This window comes from Pseudophryne corroboree, chromosome 6 (assembly GCF_028390025.1).
Source record: "Pseudophryne corroboree isolate aPseCor3 chromosome 6, aPseCor3.hap2, whole genome shotgun sequence".
Lineage (NCBI taxonomy): Eukaryota > Metazoa > Chordata > Amphibia > Anura > Myobatrachidae > Pseudophryne > Pseudophryne corroboree.
Window position 1 is genome coordinate 335156830 of NC_086449.1, and position 26518 is coordinate 335183347.

Here is a 26518-nt window from a genome sequence, read left to right on the forward strand (position 1 = left end):
GCAGGCGCACCCAACTTGTTGGGTGCATACAGTATAAACAGCGAGTCAGATTTTCTGACTCCAGCTGTCCTGGAATATATTTTCAGGGCCCTGACAACTTCTAGCAACTTGGAGTCCTCCAAGTCCCTAGTAGGTGCAAGGCACCACAATAAGCTGGTTCAGGTGAAACACTGACACCACCTTAGGGAGAGAACTGGGGACGAGTCCGCAGCTCTGCCCTGTCCGAATGGACAAACAGATATGGGCTTTTTTGAGAAAAAACCACCAATTTGACACTCGCCTGGTCCAGGCCAGGGCCAAGAGCATGGTCACTTTTTATGTGAGATGCTGCAAATCCACATATTTGACTGGTTTTAAACCAATGTGATTTGAGAAATCCCAGAACTACGTTGAGATCCCACAGTGCCACTGGAGGCACAAAAAAGGGGTTTGTATATGCAATACTCCCTTGACAAACTTCTGGACTTCAGGAACTGAAGCCAATTCTTTCTGGAAGAAAATTTACAGGGCCGAATTTGAACCTTAATGGACCCCAATTTGAGGCCCATAGACACTCCTGTTTGCAGGAAATGCAGGAAACGACCGAGTTGAAATTTCTTTGTGGGGCCTTCCTGGCCTCACACCACGCAACATATTTTCGCCACACGTGGTGATAATGTTGTGCGGTCACCTCCTTTCTGGCTTTGACCAGGGTAGGAATGACCTCTTCCGGAATGCCTTTTTTTCCCTTAGGATCCGGCTTTCCATCGCCATGCCGACAAACGCAGCTGCGGTAAGTCTTGGAACAGACATGGTACTTGCTGAAGCAAGTCCCTTCTTAGCGGCAGAGGCCATAAGACCTCTGTAAGCATCTCTTGAAGTTCCGGGTACCAAGTCCTTCTTGGCCAATCCGGAGCCATGAGTATAGTTCTTACTCCTCTACGTCTTATAATTCTCAGCACCTTAGGTATGAGAAGCAGAGGAGGGAACACATACACCGACTGGTACACCCACGGTGTTACCAGAACGTCCACATCTATTGCCTGAGGGTCCCTTGACCTGGCGCAATACCTGTCCCGTTTTTTGTTCAGACGGGACGCCATCATGTCCACCTTTGGTATTTCCCAACGGTTTACAATCATGTGGAAAAAACTTCTCAATGAAGTTTCCACTCTCCCGGGTGGAGGTCGTGCTGAGGAAGTCTGCTTCCCAGTTTCCATTCCCGGGATGAAAAACTGCTGACAGTGTTATCACATGATTTTCCGCCCAGCGAAAAGTCCTTGCAGTTTCTGCCATTGCCCTCCTGCTTCTTGTGTCGCCCTGTCTGTTTACGTGGGCGACTGCCGTGATGTTTTTCCCACTGGATCAATACCGGCTGACCTTGAAGCAGAGGTCTTGCTAAGCTTAGAGCATTATAAATTTACCCTTAGCTCCAGTATATTTATGTGGAGAAAAGTCTCCATACTTGATCACACTCCCTGGAAATTTTTCCCTTGTGTGACTGCTCCCCAGCCTCTCAGGCTGGGCTCCGTGGTTACCAGCATCCAATCCTGAATGCCGAATCTGCGGCCCTCTAGAAGATGAGCACTCTATAACCACCACAGGAGAGACACCCTTGTCCTTGGATATTGGGTTATCCGCTGATGCATCTGAAGATGCGATCCGGACCATTTGTCCAGCAGATCCCACTGAAAAGTTCTTACGTGAAATCTGCCGAATGGAATTGCTTCGTAGGAAGCCACCATTTTTACCAGGACCCTTGTGCAATGATGCACTGTTTTTAGGAGGTTCCTGACTTGCTCGGATAACTCCCTGGCTTTCTCTTCCGGGAGAAACACCTTTTTCTGGACTGTGTCCAGAATCATCCCTAGGCACAGCAGACGTGTCGTCGGAATCAGCTGCGATTTTGGAATATTTAGAATCCACCCGTGCTGATTGTAGCAGTATCCGAGATAGTGCTACTCCGACCTCCAACTGTTCCCTGGACTATGCCCCTATCAGGAGATCGTCCAAGTAAGGGATAATTAAGACGCCTTTTCTTCGAAGAAGAATCATCAATTCGGCCATTACCTTGGTAAAGACCCCGGGGTGCCGTGGACAATCCAAACGGCAGCGTCTGAAACTGATAGTGACAGTTCTGCACCACGAACCTGAGGTACCCTTAGTGAGAAGGGCAAATTTGGGACATAGAGGTAAGCATCCCTGATGTCCCGGGACACTATATAGTCCCCTTCTTCCTGGTTCGTTATCACTGCTCTGAGTGACTTCATCTTAATTTGAACCTTTGTAAGTGTTCAAAAAAAATTTTTTTAGAATAAGTCTCACCTAGCCTTCTGGCTTCAGTACCACAATATAGTGTGGAATAATACCCCTTTTCTGTAGTAGGAGGGGTAATTTAATTGTCACCTGCTGGGAACACAGCTTGTGAATTTTTTCCCATACTACCTCCTTGTCGGAGGGAGACTTGGTAAAGCAGACTTCAGGAGCCTGCGAAGGGGAAACGTCTCGACATTCCCATCTGTACCCCCGGGATACTACTTGTAGGATCCAGGGGTCCTGTACGGTCTCAGCGCCATGCTGAGAACTTGTCAGACGCGGTGGAACGCTTCTGTTCCTGGGAATAGGCTGCCTGTTGCAGTCTTCTTCCCTTTCCTCTATCCCTGGGCAGATATGATCTTATAGGGACGAGAGGACTGAGGCTGAAAAGACGGTGTCTTTTTCTGCAGAGATGTGACTTAGGGTAAAAAACGGTGGATTTTCCAGCAGTTGCCGTGACCACCAGGTCCGATGGACCGACCCCAAACAAGTCCTCTTCCTTTATACGGCCATACTGTGCCGTTTGGAATCTGCATCACCTGACCACTGTCGTGTCCATAACATCTTCTGGCAGTTATGGACATCGCGTTTATTCATGATGCCAGAGTGCAAATATCCCTCTGTGCATCTCGCATATATAGAAATGCTCTATAGTCAATAAAATACTGTCCCTGTCAAGGGTATCAATATTTTTAGTCAGGGAATCCGACCAAGCCACCCTAGCTCTGCACATCCAGGCTGAGGCGATCGCTGGCCGCAGTATAACACCAGTATGTGTGTATATACTTTTTATTATATTTTCCAGCCTTGTCAGCTGGTCCTTGAGGACGGCCCTATCTATAGACGGTACCGCCACTTGTTTTGATAAGCGTGTGAGCGCCTTATCCACCTTAAGGGGTGTTTCCCAACGCGCCCTAACTTCTGGCGGGAAAGGGTATACCGCCCATAATTTTCTATCGGGGGGAACCCATGCATCATCACACACTTTATTTAATTTATCTGATTCAGGAAAAACTATGGTAGTTTTTTCACATCCCACATAATACCCTCTTTTGTGGTACTTGTAGTATCAGAAATACGTAACACCTCCTTCATTGCCTTTAACGTGTGGCCCTAATAAGGAATACGTTTGTTTATTCACCGTCGACACTGGATTCAGTGTCCCTGTCTGTGTCTGTGTCGACCGACTAAAGTAAACGGGCGTTTTAAAACCCTTGACGGTGTTTTTGAGACGTCTGGACCGTACTAATTGTTTGTCGGCCGTCTCATGTCGTCAACCGACCTTGCAGCGTGTTGACATTATCACGTAATTTCCTAAATAAGCCATCCATTCCGGTGTCGACTCCCTAGAGCAAGCCTGGCCAACCTGTGGCTCTCCAGCTGTTGTAAAACTACAAGTCCCATCATGCTTTGCCACAGTTTTGCTATTAGGGAATGCTAAAACTGTGGCAGGGCATGCTGGGATGTGTAGTTTCACAACAGCTGGAGAGCCACAGGTTGGCCAGGCCTGCCCTAGAGAGTGACATCACCATTACAGGCAATTGCTCCGCCTCCTCACCAACATCGTCCTCCTACCTGTCGACACACACGTACCGACACACAGCACACACACAGGGAATGCTCTGATAGAGGACAGGACCCACTAGCCCTTTGGAGAGACAGAGGGAGAGTTTGCCAGCACACACCAAAAACGCTATAATTATATAGGGACAACCTTATATAAGTGTTTTCCCTTATAGCATCTTAATATATATATAAGCATATCGCCAAATTAGTGCCCCCCCTCTCTGTTTTAACCCTGTTTCTGTAGTGCAGTGCAGGGGAGAGCCTGGGAGCCTTCCCTCCAGCCTTTCTGTGAGGGAAAATGGCGCTGTGTGCTGAGGAGATAGGCCCCGCCCCTTTTTCGGCGGCCTCGTCTCCCGCTCTTAACGGATTCTGGCAGGGGTTAAATATCTCCATATAGCCTCCGGAGGCTATATGTGAGGTATTTTTAGCCAAAATAGGTATTCATTTGCCTCCCAGGGCGCCCCCCTCCCAGCGCCCTGCACCCTCAGTGACTGCCGTGTGAAGTGTGCTGAGAGGAAAATGGCGCACAGCTGCAGTGCTGTGCGCTACCTTTAGAAGACTGAGGAGTCTTCTGCCGCCGATTCTGGACCTCTTCTTACTTCAGCATCTGCAAGGGGGCCGGCGGCAAGGCTCCGGTGACCATCCAGGCTGTACCTGTGATCGTCCCTCTGGAGCTGATGTCCAGTAGCCAAGAAGCCAATCCATCCTGCACGCAGGTGAGTTCACTTCTTCTCCCCTAAGTCCCTCGTTGCAGTGATCCTGTTGCCAGCAGGACTCACTGTAAAATAAAAAACCTAAGCTAAACTTTCCTAAGCAGCTCTTTAGGAGAGCCACCTAGATTGCACCCTTCTCGGCCGGGCACAAAATCTAACTGGCTTGGAGGAGGGTCATAGGGGGAGGAGCCAGTGCACACCACCTGATCCTAAAGCTTTACTTTTTGTGCCCTGTCTCCTGCGGAGCCGCTATTCCCCATGGTCCTTTCAGGAACCCCAGCATCCACTAGGACGATAGAGAAATATAATGTTCTTTGTGTGTGTGTGTGTGTGTGTGTGTGTGTGTGTGTGTGTGTGTGTGTGTGTGTGTGTGTGTGTGTGTGTGTGTGTGTGTTTAAATTATATTTCTATTTTCAACAAATGGAACTGACAGACCAAGCCTAGAGGCCTGTTTATAAACTCTGGTTTCCATAAAATTATGCAAACACTACAGTTTCTGCATAATTTTATGTGTCCCCACTATGTACTAACAGTCTCATGCTAGCGATTTTAAAGAAATCTCCTGCAAAAAGTATTTAAGCGCAGTTCTCATTATTCTCAATAGGGACTATGATCTGACCCCTATGTACCTAACTGGAAAATTCATAGAAGTTTGGTACATATGTTATGAGTTTGGTACATATGGCATTAACCTCTTTATGCCTTTGGAGGCATTTTCGCAGGAGAGGGATCTTATGATCTCTGGTAACAGACACTCGTCCTAATTCAGATTTGTACACAAAGCCCATGGTCACACAACTAATCGAATATTGGTACACTGCTATAATATATAGTAAATATAAATAGTAAATACTGCTAGTGCATGCATTATAATGTAACACATTCATAACAGGAATGCACTGTAGAAAATACCCCGTAGTCCTGTGCAGTACAATGCGGCATATTGTGGCAGATACAGCACAGATCTGACATGGATATAGAATTGCAGCATTGTGGCTAATGAGAATCCAGGTCAGGTGTTACTGTTGTTCATGGTTGAGAAGCAGTTTATTACAGGCACCTGTAAGAGTGTGTTAAAGGGGTCCAGGCATAAGGGAACAATGCTTCTGATGGTGATTAGCATCCAGAAGGGGTTGCAGGGATGTTAAGGCCACTGTACCTGTGAATCTGTATCACTATGAACTTGTACTGATGTGATCCTGTACTGCTATGCACCTGTACTCACGTACACCTGCACTGCTATGCTGAAAGATCCCTGTGCTGTCCTACATAACAAAGAAATAAACTGGTGAAGTTTATCCAGTCTATGTGATTCCTGTCACAATATGTATACTGTATAATTAGTGCATAGTCTGGATCCTGATCCCTAGAGCAGAAGGTAGGCCCTCAAGCAGTGGGACTCCCGTTGCTTAAGCCTTGTTCCCTTGAGCACCAGTCCAAACCTACATGACCCAAAATCCCTGAAGGAGATTGCTTCTTTTAAAGTGCTCATTGATCAATACCTCCAATGATGTGGGCAGAGCCGGCCCCAGGCATAGGCAAACTAGTCAAATGCCTTGGGGCACAAGCAGCTTCTGCTGATTAAAATGATAAGCAACATGCCTATATTCTGTGTGTGACTGCATATGCAACATGCCTATATTCTGATATGCAACATGCCTATATTCTGTGTGTGACTGCATATGCAATATGCCTATATTCTGATATGCAACATGCCTATATTCTGATATGCAACATGCCTATATTCTGCATATGAAATGCATTACTAATGTGCGGAATTATGTGTATAAGGTGTACTACAGTACTTTGTGGCGTAACGTATAGAAAGGACACTACTGTGTGGTCTAATGTGAATAAAGGGCAATATGGTGTGGTGTAATGTGAATAAGGGGTACTACTTTGAGGAGTAATGTGGTACTACTGTGTATGTAACGTGAATAAGAGACACTATTGCATGATATAATTATGAATAAAGTTGCAGTACTGTGTGGTGTAATTTCAACTGGGGGTATTATTGTGTGGCCATGCCCCTTCCCAGCAAGTATACGCACCGTTTTAGGCTGTGCACTTAATGTGCACACTGTTCCTATTTAAAATATAGGGGGTAGGAGCACCAAAATGAGGACTGCTATGGGTGAGGGGTGATGGTGCTGGGAATGCGGTACAGGGTTAGAGGCGGAACTAGCATCTGTGCAAGGGGGCACGAGTCAAAATCTTGCCTAGGGCATCATTTTGGTTAGGGCCGACTCTGGATGTGGGTTTCCCTACACTCTCTGATGAGGACCGGACCTGGTTAGATTCCCCCTTTTCTCCCACTGAGCTGGAGGAGGCCCTACAGTTGACCCCTTCTGGGAAAAGCCTGGGCCCTAATGGCTTTAATGCTTTCCAGATTTCCTTACTCCCCAAAATGGTTTTAGCCTTTAACGCGATCTCAGTGGACCATTATGTTTCATTACAGTTCTTGAGGCCCACATTATAGTATTTCATAAGGCAGGGAAGGATCTGGCTCGGTGTTCATTATTAAATACGGACATTAAACTGTTTGCAAAACGTATAGCTACTAGGCTTAAGACCCCATCTATTGTACACTTGGATCAAGTGGGCTTTGTTCCTGGGAGTAAAGCCCGGAACAATTCCACCAAAGTTATTGACCTTACACATCTAGCCTCCGGTAGCTCAACCCCTGTAATCCTGCTCTTGACTGATAATGAGAAGTCGTTCAACAGGATTGATTGGTAGTTTATGTAGAGGGTCCTGTCACAGGCTTGGGTCTTTCTTGTCTTCGTAGGATATTTGCGCTTTACCATCTCCCTTTACCTTGGATTAGAATTAATGGTGTTCTTCTGGATCTGATCATGATTGGTAACGGTACTAGACAAGGTTGCCCCCTCTCTCCCTTAATTTTTGTACTTTGTATGGAAGCTCTTGCCCGTGCCATTTGCGCTAATACAGATATTTGTGTACTCAGTATTCGAGGGGCGAATTATAAACTAGCACTATTTGTGAATGATCTTCTAGTGACTCTCTCCAATCCGGTAGTCTTGTCCCTAATCTGTTAAATGAATATCAGACATTTGGCACCCTTTCTAACATTAAGGTTAATTATTCTAAATCCAATGAGTGAATCTGGCGGTGCCCTAACACTCTGTCGATATGCTGAAGCAGTTGTTTGCTTTTTCTTCGCATAACTTCATCCTTAAGTACCTTCATGTTATATTTAAATAAAGACCCTTCCGATTTATAAGATGATAATTTTAGGTCCCTACTTCAGAACATACGGACTGTGCTATGGAATTGGGGTGCAAAAATTTTCTCTTGTTTGGGTAGGGTTAGTATTATGGAAATGAATATTCTCCACAGAGTCTTGTATCTACTGCAGACACTTCCTATTCACAGCCCAAAGCAGTAATTGTGAGAGCTGCAGAACCCTAAGTGGAATTTTGCATGGGAAGGCAGCAAACCTAATTTTAAGCATATTATTCTGTTTCAATGCAAATACATAGAGGAACTTCAACTGCCAAATTATTCTACATATTATGATGCAGTCATGATTGGCCGAGATATGGACTGTATGAGGTTTGGGTTTGCTCGACAGTGAGTTCAGTTGGAGATTCATTCTAGCCCCCTCTGTTCTCTCAATGTTCCCATGGAGATCAAGGCCGCCCATTTAACCCCCCCCCCCCCCCCCCCATCGGTACCACCCTAGCCAGGTGCTTTCACGTTGGTACCTGTGTCTCAAAATTTTATTGAAAATGTTCTCTTGCATTGATGTTAATGCTGCAGTTCTGCGGTGGGCTCGGTGGCAGTGGTGCAAGTGGGCGGGTACGGGTGGGTACGGCGTACCCGTAAGAATTTAGCCGTGGGTACGCCGTACCCACACCGACGGGCCGCCGCTCCTCTTCCTTCCCTCCCTCCCCCACGCCGCACCGCCGCACACGCCTCTGATGTGAGGGAAGGAGAGTGCAGCCTGCGCCTCTCGTTCCCCTCAGTCTCCGGTGGGTGTTTCAGTTTACTTCAGCGCCGATCCGTGAGCCAATCAGAGCTCGCACCCGCGAGCTCTGATTGGCTCACGGATCGGCGCTGAATTAAACTGAGACACCCGCCGAAGACTGAGGGGAACGAGAGGCGCAGGCTGCACTCTCCTTCCCTCACATGACAGACAGGAGGACAGCGACGGCAGCGGTGAGTAGGGGAGGGGGGCATGTTATACCTGGCACTGGGGGGGCATGTATACCTGGCACTGGGGGCATATCTGGCACAGGGGGGCATATATACCTGGCACTGGGGGCATATCTGGCACAGGGGGGCATATATACCTGGCACTGGGGGCATATCTGGCACAGGGGGGCATATATACCTGGCACTGGGGGATATCTGGCACAGGGGGGCATGTATACCTGGCACTGGGGGCATATCTGGCACAGGGAGGCATATATACCTGGCACTGGGGGATATCTGGCACAGGGGGGCATGTATACCTGGCACTGGGGGATATCTGGCACTGGGGGGGCATGTTATACCTGGCACTGGGGGATATCTGGCACTGGGGGGGCATGTTATACCTGGCACTGGGGGATATCTGGCACTGGGGGGGCATGTATACCTGGCACTGGGGGATATCTGGCACTGGGGGCATATCTAGCACAGGGGGGCATATATACCTGGCACTGGGGGATATCTGGCACAGGGGGGCATGTATACCTGGCACTGGGGGATATCTGGCACTGGGGGGGCATGTTATACCTGGCACTGGGGGATATCTGGCACTGGGGGGGCATGTTATACCTGGCACTGGGGGATATCTGGCACTGGGGGGGCATGTATACCTGGCACTGGGGGATATCTGGCACTGGGGGGGCATGTATACCTGGCACTGGGGGATATCTGGCACTGGGGGGGCATGTATACCTGGCACTGGGGGATATCTGGCACTGGGGGCATATCTAGCACAGGGGGGCATATATACCTGGCACTGGGGGATATCTGGCACAGGGGGGCATGTATACCTGGCACTGGAGGATATCTGGCACTGGGGGCATATCTGGCACTGTAGGGGCATTTCTGTATCTGGCACGGGGGGCAATGTATATCTGACACAGTGGGGGCATTTGTGTATCTAGCACTGTGGGGCAATGTGTATCTGACACTGTGAGGCAATGTATGGCACTCTGGGGGCATTTCTGTATCTGGCACTGTGGGGCAATGTGTATCTGGCACTGTGGGGCAATGTGCATCTGGCACTGTGGGGCAATGTGCATCTGGCACTGTGGGGCAATGTGTATCTGGCACTCTGGGGACATTTGTGTATCTGGCACTGTGGGGCAATGTGTATCTGGCACTGTGGGGCAATGTGTATCTGGCACTGTGGGGCAATGTGTATCTGGCACTGTGGGGCAATGTGTATCTGGCACTGTGGGGACATTTGTGTATCTGGCACTGTGGGGCAATGTGCATCTGGCACTGTGGGGCAATGTGTATCTGGCACTGTGAGGCAATGTGTATCTGACACTCTGGGGACATTTGTGTATCTGGCACTCTGGGGACATTTGTGTATCTGGCACTGTGGGGCAATGTGTATCTGGCACTGTGGGGTTATATGTATCTGGCACTGTGGGGCAATGTATATCTAGCACTGTGGTGCAACGTGTATCTGACACTATTGGGGTCATACGTGTATCTGCCCCTCCCCCATATGTGTATCACGCCCCCATTTTCATTGGCCACGCCCCATGTGGCATTTGGCCACACCCATTTTTTTGCGCGCGCGCCTTCGGCGCGCGCACAGTACCCGTAAGACATTTTTTCTACTTGCACCACTGCTCGGTGGTCCATACTTGGTGCGAATGCTTGGCTTTGCGCCCCTACTGGGGGAAGGTTATATCTCTAACTGCTTCAATCCTGGGTTCCACAGTTTCACCTGACTCTTCCTTTTGGATTTTAAACCTGTAGCCTGGACCACTGGCGACATACAAAAAAATATTTGTTAAATTTCTTAATAGGGCAGCGCAGGCAGTAATGCCCGTTCATTGGAAGTCAACGGCCCCAACGAAGAATGGTTTCTGAGAATAGATTTACATATGACGATTGAGGACCTCTGTCTCTGTGTTGAGAAAAACAACATTTTTGATCCAAGTTGGTGCTTGTGACTGGAGTTTAAAGCGTCTGCGGCTTACACAGCAGCAATTCTTTGAGCTTTCTGTATTCCGGGCATGGTACTACCCTTCTTTTCTCTTTCCTAATCCTGCTACCCCTTTTTTGTTTTAATTTTAATGACTATATATAAATATGTTGGCTTTCATTTCCATTAAGCATGACTCAAGCATGCATCTGACTACAGGCCTGCCTGGTAAAGTTCTAGGCCAGTATTGCTGAGGTGAGTAATGCTGAGGGGTTGGTATCAATCCTGGTGAGTATTTAAACCTTTACCATAAACCTACCCCACCCCTCCCGCAGCCTAACACGAAACACCCCACCCCCGCAGAATAACCCTCCACCAATGCCCAACCCTGACCCCAGTACTTACCGTCAAGATCCATCAGTATTCTGACCGTCAGGATGCCTTTGTCGTGATGGTACCTGCCGGGATATTAAGTACATCTCATGCTGAATAATGCTCTGATGTCTTGAAGATATTTTGATATGTTTTTAATTTGATTTAGATTTTTTTAAGGCATAGTTATTAAGAGCTGCAATAAGACTATTAATAATAAATAGGTTGCTAAGACAAAATAACAGCATGTATTTTTTCTGTGCATGTCATTACTAAAGTAATTTTATAATTTAATTTATAAACAAAAAGTTCCTCTTTTGGGCTGGTGTCAGAGCCGGATTAAGAGGGGGGTCCCGGGGATAAGTACCCCGGGCCCCCTTTTTTCAAAGGGCCCCCCGTCGCCGCCGCAGATCGGAACAGAGATCCGATCTGCGGTATTGCGCTGCGCTCCCGGGAGCCGGCGCCACACGCAGCGGCAGGGCAGCTCAGCGTTTGCTGTCCCTGGCGGCTCTGGCTCCCGGCGGCGGCTCCACTGACTTCACTGCCTGTGTGATGGGACAGCTGAGCGACGGCTCAGCTGTCCAATAACATGAGGAGCAGCAGCCTGCGGCTCAGACATTGGCTGCCGCTGGGCGCGCAGGCTGCAGGGAAGGAGGAGAGAGGACAGCCGCGCGTGGAGGCAGCAGCCAGTCCAGCACCCATTCTCAGCCAGCTCTCAGAACGTAAGGCTGATTTACAGTATGTTATGGGTTTTAATATATATATATATATATATATATATATATATATGTATGTATATATATATATATATATGTGTATATATATATATGTGTATATATATATATATATATATATATATGTATATATATATATATATATATATATAGCAAAAAGGAATTTCCGGCACTCCGATAATACAAATAAACTGTGCTGCGGTGCCCTCCTAGTTAGCTTAGCATAAGCCAACAATATAAAGAAGGGTGTGTGGCGGCACTCACGCAGGCTGACTCAAATAGATAAGGATAAGTTTCCCTTTATTGCCGACATGTTTCGGGGAATCTCACCGTCCTCAGGGCTTGACAAACAGGGTGTGAGACAAACTAAACATTTATACAATACACAGACAAAAGACATCAGTGTTCAAACTATTCTCACCTGACCGCACGGCTCGACCGCCCGCCAGCCTCCGCAACTCACTTCCGTGTCGCCGGGCCATGACGTCACGACGCTCGGTGCGGCAGGGAGATTTCCATGGAAACCGGCAAACAATGCCTGCAGGCGCTGTAGTAACTACGGAGCCTGCACAGGTACAAAGTTAAAACAAAGTGAAGCATTAAAACACATATATAACATAGTGAACATCATGATAGTGAATCTACCTTTTGCACCTACAAATGATATTATTCGTAAATCTACCTATTAAGGTTATGCAATAATTGTATTTAACTTCAGTTTAACTATTGAGATTTTATGGAAAACTGTATAGATAAAGGACCTATTGCTTTCTATTTACATATGAACCTATTCCCCATCCATAGGGATGTGACTTAATCAAATATTCATTCCCAGAGGAAGACCCTAACAGGTCGAAACGCGTTGGAGCTACCCATCTATACTACATTGGACTGAGGACGAATATTCACTACAAAGAAGGACAGTACTGCTAATCCTTTCCGCAAACCATCCGGTCACGTGATCCGGAGTTCCGGAAGCAACCGGTTGCCAGGCGACGGAAGAAGCCCGAGACAGAGGAGAGTGGAAGGCGGAGGGGAAGGGAGAAGGTAAGTCCCTGTAGGAGGAGGAGAGGCGCGGCCAGCCGCTCGGAGAGCCCCGGCCGGGTCCACTTCGCCTCTGTGACAGGCGCACACCCCAGGTCAGCGGCCCCACAGAGCGGGCCTGATTCGGGCGCTCTACTGTGGGACGTGCTGCAGGAGGAATAGCGCCAGTCCAGGGTCCTTATTCTCCACTCTAACCAAAGCATACACTACCGCTGTCAACTGTTCATCACTTCACAAGAGAATCCTTCACTTCAGAGCACAGATTAGCGGGACGCCGTTGTCTGTATAGACTTGTAAACCGTTTGGACTTTAGTACATATTATCATTAATATTTTTTTGTGGCATTTTTCTTTTTCTTTTTTTCGACTTTACAAAGATTACAGCATTTGTTCTTTCAATTGAACCTTGCACTTCAGAATTTAAGCTCAAACCAGGAGCGTGCCCCAATCACTGATTGACTTTTAAACCGAATTTATACCTGTTGGGAAAGAAAGTATCTCAGCATCTTAGAATAAACAACCTTAAGTATATTACCTGCTTTTTCATTATTGATTTTAGCTTCACTTTATAACCGTATCACTCACCACTACAAATAGGGTTTGAGCGCTGGTTCCCTGTGGTTTTATCCACATCTGTATACTTACCATTTAAGGGGGGGTGGGACACCCCTCATTACCAGCAGCACAGCCCGCCTCAGATTAACACCTCAGTGCGCAGAGAACCCATTTCTGTATATCTCCAAATTTTAATTGAGACCGCCAGGATATTGGGTGCCCAAATTGAATATCCACCGAGACTCCTTTTGAAGGAGCAACCGATCCCTATTTCCACCCCTCAAAGTCGGAGGGGTATGGTCAATAAGGATGGCCCTAATGCTAGCCACCCCATGTTTAGCCCCTAAGCAATGGCGGGCAAACGGTTGGTCACTAGACCCTTTCTCAAACGCTTTTTTTTATGGCGGTTCTATGGAGTGCCATCCTCTCTCTAAATTGTCGTATGGTCTTGCCCACATAGGCAAGACCACACGGGCAGGTAAGCATGTAGACAGCGTAAGTTGACGTACACGTAAGACGATGCTTAATAGGTAGCTTCCTGCCAGTTTGCGGATGATTGAATGTTGTGCCTGTCAATAGGGTGTTGCACGTGGCGCAACCCAAACATCTATAACATCCTGTTTTTGGTCTAAGGAAATGTGTCGAATTAGACCTAGTCATATTAGTAACATCAAGTTTTACTACAAAATTACCTATATTGTTACCTCGAGTGTGACTGGGTAATAAACTAGTGTCAGATAGACATTTCAAAGCTGGCTCAGATTGGATAATCGGCCATAATTGTTTAGCTTTCTTAACCGCACTTCTAGAGCTAGTAGAGAACTTACTAACCCACGGAAGTTTGTTCGCTATGGATGTTGTATTATTCTCCATAGACAAAATCTCTTCTCTAGATTTTTTCAAAACAGCCTCCTTAGATTTCTGCAACTCTCTAACAGGATACCCTCTCTGAGCAAATTTCTTAAGCATGTCATCCAAAGCCAAGCTAGTTTCAACAGGGTCCGAGGTAATACGCCTAACACGCATGAACTGGGAATACGGTAATCCCTTGCGTAATGCGAGTGGGTGGAAGCTTTGATAGTTTAATAAAGTATTTCTGTCCGTGGGTTTAACAAAAAGGGACGTACTCAACTGACAGTCCCTAATGCGGATACAGACATCCAAATAATTAATTTGGCTCTCATCAATAGTAAAGGTAAACTTTACTGGATGATGTGACGTAGCATTGTGTTTACTCCATACCAATGACAAATCTGCCCTGGAGCCTTTCCAAAACACAATGAGATCGTCAATAAAACGTCTGTAGTACATATATATATATATATATATATATATATATATATATATATGTGTGTGTGTGTATATATATATATATATATGTATATATATATATATATATATATATATATGTGTGTATATATATATATATATATATATATATATATATATTTATTGTGTGTGTATATATATACATATATATATATATATATGTGTATATATAAAGGTGTGTGTGTATATAATATATACCGTATATATGATTTTAATTTTAAATCTTATGGCCCCCCTGTCTTAAGTACCCCAGGGCCCCCCGTGGCCTTAATCCAGCTCTGGCTGGTGTCATATACTTCTGCTGCATACAGATGTAGTAAAATATAAATAGACAAATCTCTTAGGGGAATGTATCAAAACTTGGAGAGAGAAATCAATTGTGAGAGATAAAGGGGGTAATTCAGACCTGATCACTAGATTATGTTTTTTTGCATCCCTGCGATCAGGTAGTCACCGCCTACAGGGGGTGGGTATTAGCTGTGTGCAGGTGTGCGATCGCATTTGTTGGAGGATCCAGATGTGAGGTGATAAAATCGCCCGAGTCCGCACTGCGATAATCGATTACATCGCACGGATGTATCAATCATCGCATGCAGGGACAGAGCTTGCGAGCAAGCTCTGTACCTGCGATGCCTGTCCACAGCATCAAGGGTATATTTTTTGTGAAAAATACCCCGATGTCCTGCTGTGCACGCGCTGCCACCGCTGACATCGCTGCTACCCCCCGGGTCGACCCCCCCCCCCCCCCACCCGCCCCCATCATGACTACCATCCTCCATGCCACGGACCCTCCTTACGGTAAATATACTCGCCAGTCCAGGAAACTGGTCATCGCTGCTCCAGAGGGGCAGAAAAAGCTGGGCAGAAGGCAGCTTATCGCAGTGCTACCCTGTGATTTCGCCAGCCTGAGCATTTTTTTTTTAGTACATTCGGCCCAGAACGCATTTCCCATTATAAGTATGGGAAAATCTGATGTGGGTTACTAAAAAAAGTGAATGAAAACGGCTCCAAAGTAAAAAATAATGTTAATAAATAGGCCTTATAGCCTGTAAAATGTAAAGCAAAAGCTGATTGATACTTTATCTCTCACAATTTTATTTCTCTCCAAGCTTTGATAAATTCCCCCCCAAGTATTTCTTTTTTATTTTATCTGCTAGTGAAAATGCTCTATTTAGCTTTCACAGCTTGTGTGTAAGGATAGAGCATTTTACTTTCTTTTCATTGGAAGTGAATTTCAGTTGCTGGGTGAAAATATTACATGTAGGCAATGTAGCATTTGTAAGTATTACTAGTTTTGGAAACAGCTGGAGTTCTAGCAAGGAGCAGATCCCCAGACTTTAGTAATAGGAATTACCAGCAAATAGCTGCTGCTTTATACTAACACAGAAGATGTTGCTTGCACAATGCAGATGTGAATCCAGCCATACACCTCTAGATTAAAACAGGATAAAGCTAACATGGGTGTCATTTTTAAGATGATGAGCTATAAAGAATTGAATGCATGTTAATATCCTTTAATGCAGAGGTTGTAGCACGTGTAGGTTGCTTTATAAAAGAGTAGGCACAGCAAGTAGAAATCACAAATATGGATGAAAATACGGGCACTCAATTTCTCTTTCCACATTTAAATATATTAAATCACTCCACTCCTTACATTCCTTGTTTCTCACCAGGTGGCAGCATCTATACACACTCGCACAGTAATTGCTAGACCGTCAGTCAATGAGATTAATTGAACACTAGAGGGAGCTAAAACTAGAGTTTAGAGAAACTACTTACAATTCGTTCTATCGTGCAACTGGAGTTTACAGTTTTACACAGTAGCAGCCAAGGCAAAAAAATAAAATCTATAAAATACAATTTTCACTAAATCTTCAACTTGAATGTAGCATTTAGAATACGCCCTGGAAACGGTAATGATGAACAAGTGTATTTGGAGAAAAAACAGACATAATCATACAAAGGCAACATAACGGCTGATTACAGAACAGTTGTTATTGCTGAACCGTAACCTTGTCTAGTCTTGCACCTGATCTTCATCTAGGTCCAGTGGTTGGTTCCCAAACCGTTTTGAATCACGGTACCCTAGTGTATAATATTTTTTTTCATGGCACCCCATGGTCAGAATTTTCTTATTAAGAAATTCAGAAAAAAAATATGAAATTAAGGAAATTGTGTTTATATGTCATCCGTACACACGGTGAGATTTTTTCTTGAGATTTTGACTATATAGTCAAAATCGCAAGAAAAGTTAGTGCAGATCGCAAGGTGAAAGTCACCTTGCGATCCCGATTCGATCCCGATGCGCGGCCCCCGCCAGGCCAGCATCGTAAGATAAGATAGACCGTGCTGGCAAGTCAATCCTTGCTAGATCGGTGTACTATCTAGTTCATATCGCAAGTGTTTCCAGCAGCTTGCGATGCCGATCTGCGTCACCCCGGCCACTCCCCGCCAGGTCCATTTTGTACAGTCACAGCACGGAGGCTGAAGAAGAAGCAGCACGTGGAGCAGAAAACGTCTTTGGAAACGGTAAGTATCAGCAGCGGTGGGGGGGCACCGTATCTGGCACTGTGGGGCAACGTATCTGGCACTGTGGGGCAACATATCTGGCACTGTAGGGCAATTTTTCTGGCACTGTGGGGCACCGTATCTAGCATTGGGGGGCACCGTATATGGCACTGTGGGGCAATGTATCTGGCACTGGGGGCACCGTATATGGCACTGTGGGGCAATGTATCTGGCACTGGGGGGCACCGTATCTGGCACTGTGGGGCAATTTTTTGGCACTGTGGGGCACCGTATCTGGCACTGGGGGGTACCGTATATGGCACTGGGGGGCAATGTATCTGGCACTGGGGGGCACCGTATATGGCACTGTGGGGCAATGAATCTGGTACTAGGGGGCAATGTATCTGGGACTGTGGGGCAATGCATCTGGCACTAGGGGGGCAATGTATCTGGCACTGTGGGGTAATGTATCTGGCACTAGGGAGGCACCGTATCTGGCACTGTGGGGCAATTTTTCTGGCACTGTAGGGCACCGTATCTGGCACTGGGGGGCACCGTATATGGCACTGTGGGGCAATGTATATGGCACTGGGGGGCACCGTATATGGCACTGTGGGGCAATGTATCTGGCACTAGGGGGGCACCGTATATGACACAAGGGGCACAGTATATGGCACTGTGGGGCAATTTTTCTGGCACTGTGGGGCACCGTATCTGGCACTGGGGGGCACCTTATATGGCACTGTGGGGCAATTTTTCTGGCACTGTGGGGCACCGTATCTGGCACTGGGGGGCACCGTATCTGGCACTGGGGGGCACCGTATATGGCACTGTGGGGCAATGTATTTGGCACTAGGGGGGCAATGTATCTGGGACTGTGGGGCAATGTAGCTGGCACTGTGAGGCAATGTATCTGGCATTGGGGGGCTCTCCCCCCTCCTCCGCCGGCTCCGTCCTCCCACTGACAGGAGCACCGGTATGGCCCTGCAGTGTGTGCGGCTCTTCCCAGCAGCAGCAGGTTAGTCTCTCTCTCTCTCTCTCTCTCTCTCTCTCCTGTGGATGTGTTAAGTATAATTTTCATTTTTACAGGTACCCCTACCCTATTGGATTCTACTGGACAAGTGGACGTGATCGGCGTGGGATGTAGGTAAGTAATCTGTCTCTCATTTTTACAGGTACCCTATTGGATTTTACTGGACAAGTGGACGTGACCGGCGGTGGATGTAGGTAAGTATGTGGGAGTGTGTAAGTGTGTTTTAATAAATTTTTACTGTCACGGTGTGTGAGTTGTGCTTTTATTTTGGTATTTTTTGTTGTTGTAGAACTACAGGTACCAGCGGCCCCGTTATTTCCCTGCATGCTGGTACTTGAGGTTCTCCAAGTACCAGCAAGCGGGGGAGGCTTGCTGGGCCTTGTAGTTCCACAACAAAAGACAATATTCTTTTCTTTACACACATGACTATCAGCCTCCCATCCACCGCCCACGGATGGGGGGACAGCCTCGGGCTTCACCCCTGGTCCTTGGGTGCCTGGAGGGGGGGGTGACCCATTGATTTAAGGTGTCCCCACTCCTCTGGGGAACCCCGACCAGGGGTGACTAGTTGGGGGGGTAATGCCACGGCCGCAGGGACCTCCATAAATGTGTCCCCCGGCTGCGGCATTATGTCCCTGGCTAGTGGAGCCCGGTGCTGGTTTTAAAAATACGGGGGACCCCTACATCTTTTGTCCCCCGTATTTTTGGAACCAGGACCAGACTAAGAGCTCGATGCTGGTTGTCTAAATACGGGGAACCCCTGTCCAATTTTCCCCCAGTATTTAAACAACCAGGACTGGCTCAAAGAGCCCGAGGCTGGTTATTCTTAGGAGGGGGGACCCCACGCATTTTTTAAAAACTTTTTTTAACACATTCTGACCCTTCTCCATTAAGTTAATTGAAGCCCTGGACAACAAAATTGCATTCATGTCCTCCTCCCATTCCCTTCCCAAACACTAATTATTATTTTTTCTATAAAAATGTACAATATATCACAAGTATGATGAGCAGGCAGGCAGCGGGCATTGGCGGCATCGGACTGAGATGCAAATTAGTGGCGGAGGGCTGGGTCAGTTGATGGTGGCCGAGTTTGTAAGCCATTGGTGGTGGCAGCGGGCATCGGCTCATAGGTAGTAGTGGGCATTGGCTCGGCGGCGGTAGGGGTCATCGGCAGGATTCGGCGGACATTATGGCTGTAGTGCCTCACCAGCCACTGACCTCACCGCACGCCACTGGTAAAAAGTGGACTCTTGCCTGCTGTCAGGGGCGTCAGAACGTTTTTAGGTTGGGGGGGGCAAGATATAATCTCATTTTGGCGCCCCTAAATTGCTGAATCGCTAAAGGCCAGATCCACATAAAATACATTGAGAAGGCCAGATCCACACTAAATTCCCACACCCAGAAAAGCATACAATTTTTTGGCTGCCTCATGTACAGATGTAACCACGCTCATCATCACGACATGGATGGCGTGGCTAGTATTCCCGCATCTATGGCATGCACGCCATAGACTTCAATGGTGCAATCACCAGCTGTGACTAGTGGCAGCACGGCGTACGCTGCAGCTTGCCGCGATGCATATGCCCATGCATATGTATCGTGGCAACATCTGTAATTAGAGACCAGAATGTCTGATTGTATGATGTCACTTCAGCTCTCCCATGTCCCTCTAGTTTCCCACCATGTGCCCCATGTAGCAGGGAGAGTAGATCAAACATTAGCAGTGACCAGTGCAGTGCTGGTGCCGAGGTGACCGATAGTAGTGGCCGTGGGAGTTACAGGGAGGACGAGGGCAGGGATGCTGAGGGGGAGTTACAGGGAGGGTGAGGGCAGGGATGTTGAGGTGGAGTTACAGGGAGGGTGAGGGCAGGGATGCTGAGGGGGACTTACAGGGAGGGTGAGGGCAGGGATGCTGACAGGGAGCTAGATGGAGTGTGAGGAGCACTGAGGGGGGAATTACAGGGAGGGTGAGGGAAGGGGCACTGGGGGGGGGGGGGGGGGAGTTACAGGTAGGGTGAGGGTGAGGCCAGGAACGCTGACAGGGGAGTTAGAGGGAGGGAAAAATTGGTGGTTGCTCCCAGCGCACTACCCAACAGGAATAAAATATAGTACTCAGTTTTGGTAAATTCAAAGAGGTTTATTACTTGACAAATATTACTTAAAAACAGCTGTGATGATATAGCATGTGCCCGTTCTACTGGAATGGCCATGGGGGGCTATGGAAGTGATATATGAATGGGTGGTTCCTATATAAGTATATAGGGAATAGGAATTATAGTGTACAATCCTAGTACCGGTACACTTGACAAACAAACATATATTGTCAGAGACAAAGACAGAACACAAACATATACAAACAACCTACGTGAATGGCAGTGTGAAGCGCTATGCTGCGTCTTACTCTCATCTGCCGTAGTAATAGGTAAAGCTTTACTGAACCGCTTAGGTGATGTCCCTAGATTACCCAATGTGTGGGATTAGCCCATGTATAAACTGCGTCCTTAATTAGGCAAAAGTCCCGTGTGGCAATTGGTATGATGTGTGGGTATATTACTCGTATAGCTGCTCCGTATACAGTGAGGTGGGGATGAATTCCTTACCTCCTCCGTGGTGCGTGGTGCGTTCCGAATGCCCGGATGTCCCTTGATGGTGATCGTCCTTCTCTGGAGGAAATGGTGATGTCTGCCGGCAGACTTCCTCACAGCGCGCCGTGAACGTCTAGCGGAACGTCTGACCTGATCGCACGCTGCAACTTTTTGCTGCCCGTGCGATCAAGTAGACACCGCCTATGAGGGAGTGGATTTTTGCATACAAGGCTGCGATCGCTTGAGCAGCCCTGCTATGCAAGAAAAGTTTTGTGCAGAACTAAACTAGGGTAAGACTTACTTACCCTGTGCGATCACTTCAGCGTTGCAGGTTCCGGAATTGACGTCAGACATCCGCCTTCCAAACGCCTCGACACACCTGCGTTCAGATCTCCACGTCCCGAAAACGGTGAGTTGATGGATCCGCCTTCCTCCTGTCAATCTTCTTGTGGTCACCGCTGCAACAGCTTTCTTTGTTGGAGGCGTCGCTGCGCAGTTCCGACCCGATCGTACGGCTGCGAAGAAGCTCAGCGTGCGTTTGGGACGGAATGACCCCCATCGTCTGTAAGTTCATAGGATATTGCTAATATAAAGAGATCCTTAAATGTCCATAAAATGAGTTTCGCAATTCATAAGGTGAATTCCCGTTTCCACAAGTTTCCACAACAGGAAAAGAAAGACCAGCAGTGCAGATAACTAAAAGGTAATTGGACAAATTTAATGTACATAGCACTCACATTTCATCTATTATACACAAGCATGTAAAAAACACCCGACTGGCGATGGTTCATCTCAGAACCCAACTGGACCTAATGGTAATCGGTAGGAAAAGAAAGTGCCCGGACACTCCAGCAACCCAAACGTGGTATCCAAGCTCAGGGTAGTATAACTCAGTTAGTCAGTGTTAGAAGCCACTCACGAAAAAGTTTTAACCAAGGTTAAAATCAGGCGCAAATTGGGATAATGTGCTAATTTAGCTGCTGCTATAAGAACAGGATTAGTCAGTCCTGTAAATATGGGAACAAAAAAAGAAGTAGAGGATAGCAGCGCTTCAATGAAGAATTTGATACAAATATGTATGGGAAATTTTCTAACAGAGCTAACGAAGATGAATGGATTGAGGGTAAAAAAGCTACTCACGCTTAATGCGTTTCAAACCTTGCGGTTCTTCCTCAGAAGCGTCTGGTGGCTAGTGACATTGATCGAGGTTTTATACCTTTTCTAATGAGGAGCAGGTGCTCACGCTTAAAACATTATAAAGTGTTAAGCAATGCAGAATGTCCGATCGCCTCTGGTGTCTGAATGCGCTTTGCGTTCCAGCATGCGTTCCACCTATGTGCGTATAACCGGAAGTCAAGTCTTTACATTGGTATGATAAGGAACCTGGAAAGACTTAACTTCCGGTTATGCGCACATAGGTGGAACGCACGCTGGAACACAAAGCACATTCAGACACTGGAGCCAATTACCTTGAGATATCTGCAATGCTGGTCTTTCTTTCTCTTTTATGAGAATCACTATATGTTGTGGAAATGTGAATTCACCTTATGAATTGCAGAACATAAGAGATTGAAGGATCTCTCTATGGGGGTCATTCCGAGTTGATCGCTCGCTAGCTGTTTTTAGCAGCCGTGCAAACGCATACTCGCTGACCACGGGGGAGTGTATTTTCGCTATGCAAGTGTGCGATCGCATGTGCAGCCGAGCGCAGCAAAAACATTTTATGCAGTTTCTGAGTAGGTCTGAACTTACTCAGCTGCTGCGATCACTTCAACCTGTCTGGTGCCGGAATTGACGTCAGACACCCGCCCGGCAAACGCCTGTACACGGCTGCTTTTAACAACCACTCCCAGAAAACGGTCATTTGCCACCCACAAACGCCCTCTTCCTGTCAATCTCCTTGCAATCGGCTGTGCGAATGGATTCTTCGTTAAATCCATCGCTCAGCAACGATCCGCTTTGTACCCGTACAAAGCACCTATTCATTGCGGTGCATACGCATGTGCAGTAGTGACCTGAACGCTGCGCTGCGATCAGGTCGGAATGACCCCCTATATTGGCAACATCCTATGAACTTACAGACAATATGAGGAAATTACAACATATTTACAAGGGTGATTACATGTTTTTTCTATGCATTTTAATAAGTGAGAACGTGTGGTAAGAGATGATTGCGCTATTTTCTATTACTCCTTTTTTTCTATTGGTTAATTGTTGTTGGAACCAAGGTGAAGGTTCCGTGGAATAGAAAGATGCTGCATTAGATTTCTGTTACATATGCGCAGTGACCCAGTTTCTTTTGTTCATTAGCAATCCGTAATATGACCCCCCTCCCTCCCCAGCACGCATTAATATGATACTACCCCCCTCCCCAGTACACATTAATATAACACTACCCCCCTCCCCAGCACACATTAATATGACACTACCCCTTCCCCAACACGCATTAATATGACACTACCCCCTCCCAAACACAAATTTATATGACACTACCCCCCCTCCCTTGCACACATTAATATGACACTACCCCCTCCCCAGCATGCATTAATATCACACTACCCCGCTTCCCAGCACACATTATTATGACACCCCCTCCCCTCCCCAGCACACATTATTATGACACCCCCTCCCCTCCCCAGCACACATTATTATGACACCCCCTCCCCAGCACACATTATTATGATACCCCCCCCCTTCCCAGCACACATCAATATGACACCTCCTTTCCCAGCATGCATTAATATGACACTACCCCCCCAGCACGCATTATTAAAACACCCCCCACTCCCCAGCACACATTATTATGACACCCCTCCCCAGCACACATTATTATGACACCCCCTTTCCCCAGCACACATTATTATGACACCCCCCTCCCCAGCACACATTATTATGACACCCCCTTTCCCCAGCACACATTATTATGACACCCCCCTCCCCAGCACACATTATTATGACACCCCTTTTCCCAGCATACATTATTATGACACCCCCTTTCCCCAGCACACATTATTATGACACCCCCTTTCCCCAGCACACATTATTATGACACCCCCTTTCCCCAGCACACATTATTATGACACCCCCCCTCCCCAGCACACATTATTATGACACCCCCCTTCCCAGCACACATTATTATGACACCCCCTTTCCCCAGCACACATTATTATGACACCCCCCTCCCCAGCACACATTATTATGACACCCTCTTTCCCCAGCACACATTATTATGACACCCCCTTTCCCCAGCACACATTATTATGACCCCCCTCCGCAGCACACATTATTATGACACCCCCTTTCCCCAGCACACATTATTATGACACCCCCCTCCCCAGCACACATTATTATGACACCCCCTTTCCCCAGCACACATTATTATGACACCCCCTTTCCCCAGCACACATTATTATGACACCCCCTTTCCCCAGCACACATTATTATGACACCCCCTTTCCCCAGCACACATTATTATGACCCCCCTCCCCAGCACACATTATTATGACACCCCCTTTCCCCAGCACACATTATTATGACACCCCCCTCCCCAGCACACATTATTATGACACCCCCTTTCCCCAGCACACATTATTATGACACCCCCTTTCCCCAGCACACATTATTATGACACCCCCCTCCCCAGCACACATTATTATGACACCCCCTTTCCCCAGCACACATTATTATGACCCCCCTCCCCAGCACACATTATTATGACACCCCCTTTCCCCAGCACACATTATTATGACACCCCCCTCCCCAGCACACATTATTATGACACCCCCTTTCCCCAGCACACATTATTATGACACCCCCTTTCCCCAGCACACATTATTATGACACCCCCTTTCCCCAGCACACATTATTATGACACCCCCCTCCTTAGCACACATTATTATGACTCCACCTTTCCCCAGCACACATTATTATGACCCCCCCTTTCCCCAGCACACATTATTATGACCCCCCTCCCCAGCACACATTATTATGACACCCCCCTCCCCAGCACACATTATTATGACACCCCCCTCCCCAGCACACATTATGACACCCCCTTTCCCCAGCACACATTATTATGACCCCCCTCCCCAGCACACATTATTATGACCCCCCTCCCCTCAGCACACAATATGACACCCCTCCCCCAGCACACATTATAGCACCCCTCCCCCCAGCACACATTATTATGACACCCCCCTCCCCCCAACACACATTAATGTGATAGTTTCTCTCCTCCCCCCTCTCCCCTTAATTATATGAGGCAGCACTACAGTACCTGAGCCTCTGCAGAGTCTTCGTCCCTCTGTGTGGCTGGCTGCTCCTCTTCCTGTCGCTGCTGGCTCCTCCAGTCAGTGCACAGTCAGGTGTACATCACATGACTTCCTGTCTGTGCATTGCTGTCCCATACGTGAAGGAGGGGTGAGTGATGCTGAAGATGCTGTGTCTTCAGTGGGGAGGGAGGACTGGAGGGGCGACACTGCTGCCTGTTTTGACTAGTGCAGCGGGGAGGAGCGTGGGGGGAGACCATAGTGTGAAGAGCTTCTGCTCATGCTGCCTGTCAGTGTGACAGGCGGAGCTCCGGCAGCAACACTGGCCCTCATTCCGAGTTGTTCGCTCGGTATTTTTCATCGCATCGCAGTGAAAATCCGCTTAGTACGCATGCGCAATGTTCGCACTGCGACTGCGCCAAGTAACTTTACTATGAAGAAAGTATTTTTACTCACGGCTTTTTCTTCGCTCCGGCGAACGTAATGTGATTGACAGGAAATGGGTGTTACTGGGCGGAAACACGGCGTTTCAGGGGCGTGTGGCTGAAAACGCTACCGTTTCCGGAAAAAACGCAGGAGTGGCCGGAGAAACGGTGGGAGTGCCTGGGCGAACGCTGGGTGTGTTTGTGACGTCAACCAGGAACGACAAGCACTGAAATGATCGCACAGGCAGAGTAAGTCTGGAGCTACTCTGAAACTGCTAAGTAGTTAGTAATCGCATTATTGCGAATACATCGGTCGCAATTTTAAGAAGCTAAGATTCACTCCCAGTAGGCGGCGGCTTAGCGTGTGTAACTCTGCTAAATTCGCCTTGCGACCGATCAACTCGGAATGAGGGCCACTGCACAGTGCATATCAGCAAGGTAGCAGAGCAGGGAGAGCGCCTCCCTGCTTTGCAGACCTTGCGGGGCGGGTAGCGCTGGGACTGATTAGACGTTCACTGCACGGAGCGGAGGATGTAATGTGCGGTCTTTCACCTGACCGCACATCGCTCCTCCGCTCCTCCTGTAAATGATCGGCGCCTCTCTATGTTTGGGGGGGGCGAGCTGCCCCCTTGCCCCCCCAGTTCCGACGCCTCTGCCTGCTGTGATGTATAAAATGGGGACAATTGCCTGCAGTAATGTATAAAATGGGGATTCTGCCCTGATGTATAAAATGGGGACACGTGCCTGCCATAATGTGTAAAAAGGGGGACACTTGCCTGCTGTAATGTATAAAATGGGGACTCTGTCTGCTGTGATCTATAAAATGGGGACAATTGCCTGCAGTAATGTATAAAATGGGGATTCTGCCCTGATGTATAAAATGGGGACAGGTGCCTGCCATAATGTGTAAAAAGGGGGACACTTGCCTGCCGTAATGTTTAAAATGGGGACTCTGTCTGCCGTGATGTATAAAA

At 47.5% G+C, this 26518-nt stretch overlaps 2 long non-coding RNA genes across 2 annotated transcripts in view; one reads left to right on the forward strand and one right to left on the reverse strand.

Annotated features, from left to right (window-relative positions):
- Positions 1 to 26518, forward strand: part of LOC134932208 (uncharacterized) — a 337842-nt gene that overhangs the window by 127531 nt on the left and 183793 nt on the right. The window lies entirely within an intron of this gene.
- On the reverse strand, positions 5614 to 25419 carry LOC134935250 (uncharacterized). Its single transcript, XR_010180013.1, has 4 exons — positions 25128 to 25419; positions 12220 to 12363; positions 11098 to 11150; positions 5614 to 5839 (listed from the first exon to the last, which is right to left on the reverse strand). It is a non-coding gene; the product is annotated as an uncharacterized LOC134935250 (long non-coding RNA).